The sequence below is a fragment of the Equus asinus genome, chromosome 1 (assembly GCF_041296235.1).
Source record: "Equus asinus isolate D_3611 breed Donkey chromosome 1, EquAss-T2T_v2, whole genome shotgun sequence".
Lineage (NCBI taxonomy): Eukaryota > Metazoa > Chordata > Mammalia > Perissodactyla > Equidae > Equus > Equus asinus.
Window position 1 is genome coordinate 202,179,440 of NC_091790.1, and position 13,511 is coordinate 202,192,950.

Here is a 13,511-nt window from a genome sequence, read left to right on the forward strand (position 1 = left end):
GGCTGTGCTCAGAGCAAACACCAGACTCCCTCTCAGGTAGAGACCTGAGAGAACCCACATGGGGCTAGTGGAATAAACTACCCCAGCTGGCCAGAGCCCTTGGGACCTTTCCTTTTGGGACTGCTGAATTTTGCCACCCTTTCTGGAAATTTCTCTCTATTCAGTTCCCACCCTGAAGGCCTCAAGCTGCTATTTGATGCTCAGCGCTTCCTACAACCACTGAGCTGTTTGTCCTCTCCTTTTCACTCCTCCCATCCGTGCCCGGTCTCTGTTGTACAAGATGACAGGGTTTTATCTAGAGAAACTTACCTTCACCAAGGACAGCACAACAGCAAGCACTCTAATAGGTTGTATTTCCTGGGGAAATGCATTTGCTTTGTCTTGGGGTGACTCTAGTCCTGTGCCTTTCACTGCAAGGTGGGAGGTTTGCTTGCCCGGTACTGAGTTTGTGGCCCCAAGTCTCGCGAAGAGCTCCACCAGATCCTTACCTGTGGTGACGGTGTCTTTTCCGCCCTTCTGAGGCCCTTCCATTGTGTTCTAGAGGGGAAAGATGCAGGGATTGTTCATACCAGCAGTGGATGTGACACCTGACACAAAACCCCACATTTTATAGATGAGGAAATTGAGGGGAGACAAAAGGACTACTGACGGTCACACGTAATTTAATGGATGAGCCAAGACAAAAGCCCAGGTCTGCTGACCCTCAGCCGTTCTTAGCACTAGACTGAGCCTCCTCCCGAAGAGGGTATAGACAGCGCCAACATGCCAGCACATGCATGTGGTTTCCTGTGACCTGTATTTAGCTCATAGGAGGCATTGAACATGTGCTGTCTGCCCAGAAGACCAATCAAGGAGGTTAGTGATTTCCTGTTGAGCTCCTGGTGTCTCAAGCTCTTGTCTGCCTTTAGGGTCTCATTCCTCGCACCCCAAACTCAAGTTTGCCTGGCAAAGTATCCCCCTTTGGTAAATTCACAAAAGAAATTCCCTCCTCAGCTTCCATGGTGATGGTGGAATGGAGGGTGACCAAACATCCGCGTTTGTCCAGGAGTGAGAGCACTCCCTGATCAAAGGACCTTCAGTGTTGGAACTGGGAAAGTCCCAGGCAACCAGGATGAGTTGGTCATGCCAGGGGTAGGAGATCGTCCTGAGTCCAAGCTCCGTGTGGTGGAGTGTACATCCAGTAAATAGAGGGAAGTCTTGATTTGTTAGCCTCACGCCAACTGTTACGCTACGGAAGATCCATCTTCCACGTTCTTACTCAAATAGTCTTGTGCCAGTAGCTACCCCGGGGCATCTCTCTTCTGCCCACTCACCTTCTTGAATTGTCTTCCAGGTACCTTTCTCCCGATCCTTCTCTTTCTTCCTACCTCCTACTTCCTGTTCTCAGGGAGGGGGTCCAGTCAGGCCCCACCCAAGAATGATTTCTCAGCCTTCACTACCGGGAAAATCCCACACAATCCTCTCCAAAGCAAATCAGGACCTTGCTGTGTGCAAAGTTTCAGGGTATTTTCCTTGTAACTGTTCAAGGAGTTGATGCTGAAGAATGAATCTCCACCTGTGGAATTTCAGGGTCTATGACAGGTGAACAGAAAAAAACACTGAAAGAAGTGGGTTTTCCCAGTGCTGCTTGGGATCACGCCATACAGGATATGGTCCAAGCCCTCCACACACGAAACCAGCCACAGCAATTACCTTGGCAGGAAAAATAATTCCCTAAATATAAACAGCTTGGGAATCATTTGAATTTAAGTACCAAACGTCAAAACCCAGCTTCCGTCAGCCAGTTCCTAGGTAACATCACTGTAACTCGTTCTAATGCTATTTTAGAGCCAAAAGAGAAACGGTAGCAACTTTCTACACTTGGAATCTCTTCTTTGACCAGGTCCCACGGAAACTAGTCGACTCTGGCTTGTAAAGTCTGTCCCAGCATCTGTACAATTCCAGGGAGATGCATCCAAGCCGAGGAACCACCACACTGATTGTGCAGCTCAGTCCTGCATTTATGTCCAAGCAAGTGCCGCCCTGTCGGATGGAAGCTGGTCCTGAGCATTTGCTGCCATCCTGCCATCCTCGAGGGGGCTTTTCAAATCAAGTATGATGGTTGTCTTAGGTGTCAGCTTGGATGGACCCTAGTACCTGATGATTTAATCAAATACGGATCTGGGTGTTGCTGTGAGAGTATTTTGCAGATGTGGTCAAATAAAGGTGGCCCTCCAGGATGTGGGTGGGCCTCACCCAATCAGTTAAAGGCCTTAAGAGCAAACACTGAGGTTTCCCAGAGAAGAAGAAATTCTGCCTCGAGACTTCAATATCGACTCCTTCCCGAGTTTCCAGCTGCTGACCTGCCCTGCAGATTCTGGACTTAGCAGCCCCCACAATCGTGGGAGGCAATTCCGTCAAATAAACTTCTTCATATATTTATATTCTATTGGTTCTATTTCTCTGGAGAAACCGGACTGATGCCTCCATCCAGCTAAATTCTCTCCATGGAAACCCGGAGAAGGAGCAAACCTGAACGTAGTTCTCGTCTGTGGCTGGTCCCTTTCAAGGACGAGGCCTGTGGGGAGATTGGCTTTAGGATGTGGTTTCGTGGAGAGCAGCATGGGGAGCATGTTCCTTAGAGATCAGCTTGTTCCCAATGCTGATGATTTTGAAACCGAGATGCTCTGTCTTCCGGTGAACTGCCCTTGAGTCATCTTGAATTGTGGTCTCCGGAGAGGGCTAGGGACGAGGGGGTCCTGAGCCTCCGAGGGAAATGCACAGCTGCCAGGAAAGTGACAGGAGTGGTGAGCGCTGAGGGGCAGAGAAGGTGGTGCTGGAAGAGATGCAGACAGGGGGCTGGAGGAGGGCGGGAGCTGCTGTGCCTGGACTCCTGGAGACAGGAGTGAGCTCAGAGATCAGGTGACACCATCCGCTCCTTTTAAATGTGAGGAAACAGAGACTTCTGGGTCTGGGGTACATAATACAGCCATTGCACAAAGAGGCCTGTGCCCAGGGCTGTGGGATGAAAGGCCATCAAAGGGAGATGGCAACCCCTTCCCAAGGTTTCCCCGCAAACTGGGAGCCCAGGCAGGACCTGGGTGTGCTGTGGGGTGTGCTGGGAGGGGTCGGTCCTCGGGCCCTCAGCTCCATCAAACAGTGCTACTCACGTGATGTGTTTGGCCAGGTGACTGGTAGCAGGCCATTTATTCGGAGAATGAGAGGCTTAAATTGCTGCTCTCTCAGAAGCCAGCCTGCGTAGAAAGAGAAGTGAAAAAGGGGCTCCTTCGCAAGAACCGTCTAGGTTTTACTCAGTTTTCTCAATTACTTGTTGAGGATTTTTTCCCTCTGCAGTCACTGTGCCGCCTCTAGTGCAAACCGCCACAGCTCAGCCACTGGGTTCAGGGTTCGCAGGGTGTCCCCTTCCCTGCTCCGTCCCCTGCAGACACTGCACCCTCGCTGCCACATCTCTCCCTCAGGACTTCACCATCATCCTGCTTCCCCCGCTCAACAGCCTGTTCAGGGCTGGCCATCAGCACCCTCCTCATTTTATATCCATCGATCCCTCCATTAGTTCACTTAAAAATGGTACTAAACACCTCTATCGCCAGGCATTCCTCTCCCTACACTTGGAGGACAGATCGACCCGTTCCAAGAACAGCTCCTGCCACAGAAGCATGATTCCCTCCACCCACCTCGTGAAGCCCTATTGCCTGCACCATCTCCACCACACAGGACTGAAAGAAGCCTGTAGGGATGGGAAAGGGAGGGACACGCTTGGGAAATGGTGGGATGGTCTGGAACTTGGGCAGATTATCCTACCCTCATTTGCCAAAAGTAGTGATACCATCCTCCCTGCTTGCTCTCCTGGAGCATTGGAGACGGATGGCACGCTGGTCAGGAAAGGTTAACGAAGTGCCCTCATGAGAAACTGCCACTGTCAAGGGTGTGAGGCAGGGGAATGCCCCAGGAGCAAAGCCCTGCTGTTTATAACTCCATCCTGGCTGACGAGGGGGTTAAATAATGTTCGTAAGGAATAAACTGCATTTATCAGAAAAAAAGCAAATGGTTTACCTGAGCAGATCAACGTGAGTCCTACTCTGAAATCTTTCTCTTCTCTTTAAGGTGGAAACTCTTTCCACCAAATTGTATTTAAAAAACAATAAGATAAAATTGAAAGATGAGCTTTCAGCCTGTTCTTCAAAGGGCATCCTATGACTTCTGGGGACAAGTGGGCGGGGGATTCAGGCCATTATCCATCACGCAGCAACGTGTGAGCACCTATACATGCCCCAGAAATGGGCGCAGCAGCCATTCTGTGTGCACGTGAAAACACTTTTGCACAAACACGAGAAATAAGCTTGTTAGTATCACCAGAGGGCTACAGTCTGAGCTCACTCAGTGCGAACTTTAGGTTCTGAAATATATGGTAGCAGTAATTTTTCAGCTTGCACTTAGTTCAGGCGTTGGGGTATATAAAAGTCTGGACCATGATTATTCAGGTGACCCAGAAGCCCTCAGAAAAGCCTGAGGAAGAAGCTTTTTGGCTATGGTTTGTTTTTAATAAGAGCTCCTTTTCCTTCTCCCCACCATGTCTCTGTAACACTTGTGTGCCAAAGAAATTCTCTGCCAGGGTTAGTCCAGAGAATGGAGACCCAGAGAAGCCAAGGAACGCTGCATCCCGAACGTGGCCATCCACTGCCCTCACTGTTCCAAACTGGCCCGTGGTGCATCTCCCCACCCCACCGTTTCCTCTCCAGAGTAAAGACGGTTTCCTGTATGTGATTCTAGACGGCAGCAGACACGGAACTGAAGACAGGCACCTTGCTGGAGACGTTCCATGACCCTGACCTCCCTCTAGGTTCTCTGTCAAATGCCCTGCTCTCAGGTTCCCCGTGCTTTGACCCGAGAGGGAAACAAGGTTTAGTAGGTTCGTTCACCGAGGTGGACCTGCATTTCCACAGAAACCAGGAGACGTCCACCCCCACCCCCCGCAGTAGGCAGAGTGACAAGCACTTAAGAGGGGGACTCTGGTGGGCCCTGGGCCCCCACACGGCCCTGCTCGGTGCTCCTCCTCTGCCTCCGGGCGCTGGCCCTGCTGGGGCCCCTGGGGGTGCTGAAGCGCCTCTCTGGGGACATTCTTAGTGTGAAGGGGCAGTTTGATCCACCACTTGGACGTGTGAGTTCAGATTAATATGGAAAAACAGCCACAAGCAGAAAAGTGGGCTACAGGTGCCTCTGGGGTCTCTGCTCAGTGTGGAGGGGAGGGCAGCCACAACGCAGGCAACAGGCACAACTCACCGTTTGCAAATGAAAGCCGTGCTTCACTTACAATGTTAACACTCCCCTATTGATACTGTGATTTAACTTCTCAGACAACATTAGCTACCACCCGGAATGCGGGGATGCGTGCCCTCCTGCTGTAGAGGACGGAAAGGCGTGCTTTTAACATGTGGAAGGCACGATGGATTTTCTTGTTATTAGCTAGAAATGTCTCTCCCATCTCATTTTTGCCAGGAAAAAGAAAAGAAGGCTAAGGATCAACTCCTCCAAAACAAAAATAAGTATTTTGGGGAGACATTTATCAGCTCCAAACTGACTTATCATGAATACTTTTGTGCCTAAAGTTAACTCATTCAGCTATCTCGGCATGTATTTTGTACACATTTGATACACACGGAAGGGACATTGCCCAAAGGTACCAAATCCACACGGGCCTTGTGAGTTTTTGTGGTGGAGGTGAACACATAGGTTTAACTGCCTTAAGCTGCCCAGGCCGATACTCCTGCGTCCACAGCATGGAGAGAAGACTGTGGGTCTTGAGCAGCTACTTCCTGTGCACTGGAGAAAATGCAAATTGGTCATGGAAAACAGAGTCTCGATTCTGTCTTCAAGCATTCCCTCAGCGACTATGTAGCCTGAGATGGGAGGCCTTCCATTTGGGACAATTGTATGCCTTTTCCTCTTAATTGCCTATTCATATTCTTAGTTGATTTTTTTCTGTTAAATTATATGTACTTTTCTTGTTGATTCAAGAAAGGCCTTTATTTATGATTCAAGAAAACAAAATATTACCTGCTCTATAGAACACCTGTTCGCAGTCCTTTTCTACCCCTTTCATTTCCATGTTCAGAGTGTTAATGGCTACTCAGGCCTCCTCTTTTCTTTCAGCGCTATCTCATGGAATTCTAGTGATGGCTTTTCAAACCATAGGAGCTTCTAATTGCTGCTGAAAGAAATGTCAGCAATAAAGAAGGGGAAAAATTGTTCTTTTCCCTGACAGCTACAGAGAAAAACAGCAAATATTATTCCTACAAAGGAGTCTGTGAGATATCCAGTGCTTGAAAATTGTAGCTCTGGCCCATGAAAATAACCTTTCATCTCCAAAAGTCTGTGGAATTATGGTCGTCTTACTTAGTAATGTGCTTCTCTATTAGTGAGATGTAAATTGAAAGCTAGAAATTCCTAACCAGTCTAAATACTTAGGAGATTTCTTAGACAACTCCAAAGGAGATCCCTGATATTTCCCTCTTCTACCACAGGCATGCAGGAACAAAATGAAACACGACAAAATAGTCAAAGAGTTTGAGACTCTTGCCTCATTTAAATTCACATATGCTAAGTAAAACAGAACTGTCCACTGTTGTCAATGTCTTGCCAAGACCACCCCCTGCTGTTTGTCTCTTAATTAAGTTTTTTCTCAGTCTGAAAATCTTAACAAATGTTTTCTTTATGGCTTCTGTCATCCTTAAAAAGCCCTCCTTTCTCATCTCTTTATTTAAAAATATATTACTTGTGTCCACTCAAAAATCTGCACATGAATATTTATAGCAGCTTTGTTTGTAATTACCAAAACTTGGAAGCAACCGAGATGTCTTTCCATAGGGGAATGGATAAAAATACGGTGGTACCTCCAGATAATGAAATTTTATTCAATGCTAAAAAGAAATGAGCTATCAAGCCATGAAAAGACACAGAGGAAACTTAAATGCTTATTACGAAGTGAAAGATGCCAATCTCAAAAGGCTACATACTGCACAATTCTAACACCATAACCTTTTGGAAAAGGCGAAACTATGGAGACAGTAAAAGATCAGTGGTTTCCAGGGGTGGGGGTCATGGATGAATAAGTGGAGCACAGATGACTTTTAGGGCAGTGAAATTATTCTGTATGATATTGTAATGCTGGATACATGTCACTATACATTTGTCAAAACCCATAGAAAGTACAACACAAAGACTGAATCCTCCTGTAAACTGTGGACTTTAATTAATAACACTGTTTCAATATTGGCTTCTCAACTGCAACAAACATACCACACTAATGCAACATATGAATTTAGGGGAACACAAGCATCCAGACCATAGCAAGCATTAAATGCATATTTCAAAAATAAGAAAGTTCTCAAAAAAGTAATTTTTGCATCCACCTTAAGAAACTAGAGAAAGAAGAGCAAAGCAGACACAAAGCAAGTAGAAAGGTCAAAACATGATAAAAATGAGAGCAGAAATCATGAAATTAAAAACAGATAAAACGATAGAGAAATATCAATGAACCCAAAAACTGTTTCTTTGAAAAGACCAATAAAATTAATAAACCTCTAAAAAATATTTTCCAAGCAAAAAAAAGGAGAAGACACAAACTACCAAGATCACCAATAAAAGAGGAGACACCACTACCCACCCCACAGAAATTAAATAGCCATTAGGGAAATGCCGTGAACAACTCTATGCCCATAGACTTGATGCTTTAGGTGAAATCATCTTTAAATGGTCTTTCAAGTCCTTGAAAGACACAAACTACCAAAGCACACTCAAGAAGAAACAGATAGCCTAAATAGTCCTACATCTCTCAAGGAAATTAAATTTATACTTTAAAACCTTCCAAAAAAAGAAACTCCAGGCCCAGATTATTTTGTTGTCTAATTCTATGAAGTATTTAAAGAAAAAAAAATGTCAGCTCTACATAACCCCTTCTGAAAGTAAAAAAGGAACACTTCCCAACTCATTTTACAAAGCCAGCATTAACACTAAAATCAGGGAAAGACATTGTAAGAAACAAAAGTTGTCATTTATCTCTCATAAACATAGATGCAAAGTTCCTCAACAAATTGTCAGCGGATGAAATCCAGTAATATATAAAAAGGGTAATACCCACGAGTGTGTTTCATCACAGAAACGCAAGGCTGATTCCACATTCAAGCATCAGTCAGTGCAATTCACCGTGTACAGACTAATGAAGAAAAACCATGTAATCATCTCAATAGATGCAGGATAGCATTTGACAAAATTCAAGAACCATTATAAAACTCTGAAAGTAAGAATAGAAAGGAATTTCTACAATCTAGTAAAAGGCATCTACAAATATATATAATGGTGAAATACTGAATGATTTCACCCTAAGATGGGAGAAGTAGCAAATTTGAAACTATAGTATCCTAGAGTTCAACTACTCAGCAAATGTATTGTAGCTAATGAGAGCCAAGTTTCTCACTGTCACAGAAAGAAATTACAAATGAGCAAAAGAAGAATGCTAGAATAAACTGGTGCTGGACTGGAGTCAGAAATATCAGTATCAGTATCTTTTAGTACCAAAAAGTAAGGAAGTGCAAAATTAAGGGGTTGGGGGTTGGCAGCACATCAAAAGGAGACAAGAGGCAACCTGAAAGAGCTCCCAATGGCCAAAGTTTTCTTATAGATATATAGATATAGATATAGATATAGATATAGATATATATCTTTGTGAGGAAGATTGGTCCTGAGCCAACATCTGTGGCAATCTCCCTCTATTTTTCTTTTTTCGTATGTGGGATGCAACCACAGCCTGGCTTGATGAGTGGTGTGTAGGTCCAAGCCCAGGATCCAAACCTGTGAACCCCAGGCCACTGAAGCAGAGGGTGTGAACTTAACCACTATGCCACTGGGCTGGCCCCCATCTCAATGGCCAAAGCTTTCTTTTTATAGAGATTTTCCAGCTAATAAACACAGAGGGAATGATAAAATTAAAGTATCATCATTTTATAACTGCAATAAATGAATGGATCTAAGCAGTGATCCTCAACGATTGCTAGGTATCACTAAAGAGATGCAACCAGCCACCATACGCCTCCAGAAGGAAGTGGACGCACCATTTACAAGCTGCAATGTATGAACCTGATGTGGATCCATATTCAAGTAAAATGTAAAAAAAATTATGACAGGAAACTGCAAAAACTGCCTGGATATTTAATATTAAATATTTGTTTTTCAGATGTGATATTAATAAAAGGGAGAATCCTACTGCTTTAGAGTTATTTGCTGAAATGTGTACAGATGAAATGATATGACATCGAGGACTGGCTTTCAAAGAATCAGGAGAGGAAGGGATAGGGGTTTAGATGAAACGAGATTGCCCACAATTGACAACGGTTGACACATAATGATGGATACATTGGGTTCTGTGCACTATTTTTTCCAACTTCTCCATATATAGAATTTTCCATTTAAAAAGTTTTCAAAATATATTGACAAAGGTTTATCAAAATGTGCACTATTTCAATTCTTTCCAAATGTTTTAGATATATTGGGTTAAAGAGGATACCTTTCAGCCTCTCAGTGAAGGAGTAAGAAATACGGTATCGTGATTTGATAGGTCTTGGTAAAGGCTTTTTGGTGTGTTTCCCAGATATTTTGAAATCTAATGTCCCTAATGACTGGCTAATAAATCCTTTTGCAAGGCAAGCAGTTTACACTGTTTTGTTTTCAACAAAAAGGAAGACAGATATATTTAATAGACAATTAAAAATTAATGTTAGATCACTATGTGTGTTTTGGCATTTATCTTGGAAAGAGTTCAAAGAATTGAGTGTCACTGCTGTAACAAGATTGTCTCCATTCCTATTTATTTATGTGAATGAGGTTTCTCCGTGCCTACACTGATTAAAACAAAAGATTTTCCAACATAAAAATCCATTACGATAAGATACAATGCTGTGAAGGAGGTAAATGGACAGTCAAGGAGAAAAAAAAAACTGTAAAGTTTCTATTAGAAAAGACCCTGTTCATGTATTTTTAAATAGCTTATGATCGGTATTCAATTTCTATGTTATTTATAATATTTTTTAAAGAAATAGCAATTTTATTTTCAAATGTTAAAACTACAATGTGCCAGAAATTGCATTCTTTGCAAGCATTCACAAGGAAAAATATTTTAGAAGTTCAGTTTAAAATGCTCAAGAGAGCACCTAGATTTAAAAAATTCTTTTAGAGAATACACAAGCAAAAAAAATTTGAAGACCATTGCTCTAAAGAAACTCTTACAGGAATGTATGAAGATATTTTTATAAGAAACCTCATAATGGTAAAAGCTAGGAACAACCCAAATATCCATCAACAGTAGATTGGATAAACAAATCGTAGAATACCCATACAAGGGAATAATATGCAGCAGTAAAAACGAACACAACACAGTTACCTGCGTCAACGTGGATAAACACCACATACGTTATGTTGAACAAAAGGAGCAATTTCCGGGAGCATCCAGAGTCGGATTCCGTTGTTTCTAGAGGCAGAAACACAGGAAGTGAGGCAAAAGTTCATCAGTAGGGATATCATGGGAATATTGTGCAGCCATTAAAAAGGACTATTAGGATGGCTAAAATTAAATAGACTGGCCGCACTAAGTGCTGGCAAGGATGTGGAGGAACTGGTTGGGATATAAAATGGTGCAATCACTTTGGAAAACAGTTGGTCAGTTTCTTAGTCTAAGCTAGCCATCCAGGAAGAAAAGGCAATTCTTTCTCCAACCATTCCAACAATAACTCCAGGACTGAGTCTTGTGGGACAGCCTCAGATCACAAGCCCACCCCCAAATCCATCACTGTGGCCACGGTGGCAGGATGCACCGATTGGCCTGGATCAGGTGCTCACCCCGGATCCCCTCGGGTGAGAGGGGGTGAAGTTAGGTCACTTACAGCACAGGGACTGGAAGTGGGGGAGTGTTTCCAGAGGAAAAGCAGAGGCTTGTTCCCAGAAAGAGCGGGAACGGATGCTAAGCAGCAAAAGCAAATGACGTTTGTTAAAATTGTCCCAAAAAGATTAATCAAAATTGAATGTTTCCATTCAGGTATCCACAGTGTTGGTGCACACTAGAACAACGTGGTTTTGGGACTTATTTATGCATAATTCTAGTGAGTATATACCATTTCTAGGTTACTTTCGAGTTTTCTTTGCAATTTTTACCTTTTTTCAGCCAGTGATGCCCTCTCTACCAACATTTGCCTGTCTTTCCTGTCCCACCAACAGTAGTGACTATTTCCAGCCTCTCCCGCGGAAGAGGAGGGCATCTCCGCCCGCCCTCCCTCCTCATTCCCACGCCTCCCACCTGCCGCCGACTCTCCTCCTCCTCTTTCTTCCGGGTCAGGGCCACTGCTGGATCCCATCGCTCCTCTGGCTGGCTTTCTCCCTTGTTTTTCCAGAGTAGATCTTCAAATATCTATGATTAAAAAAGGTGTATGAGAGCAAACTTTCTGAATTTCTTACAGTGTGAAAAAATTCTTTTTTTCTGCCCCTTCATTCAAGAGCTGGATTGACTGCATTTAAAAATCCCAGTCCTAAACCGTTTTCTCTCAAAATTCTGACATTGCTCCATCTGTCCCCCAGCTTACATTAGGTCTGATGCCAATCTGATGCCTATACCTCTGTGAGGGCCTATACGTTTGTTACTGTTGCTTGTTGTTTAAGGTCTGGAATCTTCTCCTTAGCCTTTATTGTTAGTTGTCGGTGCCATCAAGTCCATTCCCCGTCTAGAACCCTGCCTGGTCTTTGCATCATCACCTCACCTCCCAGTGCTATTTCAGAGGGTTTTCGTGGCCAGTTTTGTCAGAAGTGGGTGACCAGGTCCTTCTTCCTAGTCTGTCTAGCCCGGAAGCTCTGCTGAAACCTGCCCACCATGGGTGACCCTGTTGGTATTTGAAATACCAGTGGCACAGCTTTCAGCATCATAGCAACACACAGCCATCACAGTGTGACACTGACAGACGAGTGATGTGGTTCCCTGGCGGGAAAATGAACCTGGGCCTCGGCAGCGAGAGCACCAGATCTTAACCACTAGACCCCCAGGACTGAAATTTCATGAAGATGGGTCGGAGTGTGAAACAGTATATTTTTTCCTATTTCTTGTGCTTGCCACTAAGTGGGCTTTTTCATGCTGCAAATTAAAGTCCTTCCTTAACTCTGTGTGATTTTCTTCTTATTGACCTTTCCTCCCTAGCCCTTTCTCTGCCCTCTCTTTCAGACGCTCTCGCTGGAGGAGGTTTCCCTAGCAAAACCATGGCCATGGGGATTGTCCTCTTTCACTCTTATCTTGTCTTTCATATTTCAGGCCTCTTTCTCCTTTCATTCTTTTATGTTCTAGATTTTTCTTGGACTTTTTTTAACTTCAGCAACTATATTTTTAATCTCCAAGTAACTCTTGCCCCTAATGGTCTCTGCACCTAGCGTGTTCTTATTGCTGATAGATGCGATGTGGTCCCACTGTCTTCATCTTGCTCAAGGTGCCGTTTGGATGCTCTTCATTTCCCTCTGTCCCTCTTAGGGTCTGTTTTTCTGTCAACTCAGTGAGCCTTGAGCTTCCCTCACGTACCTGGTCATCCGTGGCTCTCTGTTCATTGTTACAGAGGAAGGAGGAGGCAGTCTGCGCGGGCTGCCTCTGCCCATGTGCAGACTTTCCCCGGGCCACCGCCTACCCAGGAGTCTGATTACGGACCCCTGTCTGTCAGGCAGGGACTCCCAACTCCCAAAATGTCTGCAAAAGGGGCCTTTGCTCTGCAGTGTCACGGCCCTGCTGGGAATCTCAGCTCTCCCCAGAGAGACGGCTCAGTCACTTTGGAGGACGGCTCTTCCAGGTTTGTGAGCTTTTGTGCTTTCTGCCTCGGGCTGCACTGCACCCTGGGTTCTCCGTGCAGGCGGGGTCATTCCACGGACCCGAGGATGTCACGTGGTCTCGCTTTCAAGAAGTAAAGTGACAAAAGCAGATGGTTTAGTGATGAAGCCACATAGATGCTGGCTGAGAGAGGACAGAGAGGATCTAGGGGAGGCCTTTCTTTAATTTTTTAAAAGTTTTTTAATGATTTAATTTAAATTACTTTTTTGATTAAGGAATATTCAAAATATGCGAAGGGTACACAATGAAAAGTCTCACTCCTACCTCATCTCCTAGATGCTCAGTTTCCTCACCTTGAGGTGGCCAAGTCTTGGTGTTTCCTTCCAAAATGATCCTACGCATATGTAAATAATATGCATATATTTATATATATGCGTGCGTATATTTGCATGCATTGCAAAGAATATACACAATCTCTTCTGCTACACATCTGTTTCATAACCCAAATTTGCTGACAAGGGAGTGGTAAATCTGGAGAATGGTGACAGCACAGTGTGGAGTCGCGTTGGTGCACAAGTGATTTTTCCCAGAACTGTGATGTGTATCCCACCACATAACAGCAATGGAGCAACACACCTGTCTTTGCTCTCAAAAGCGGCCCCCAGCTCAG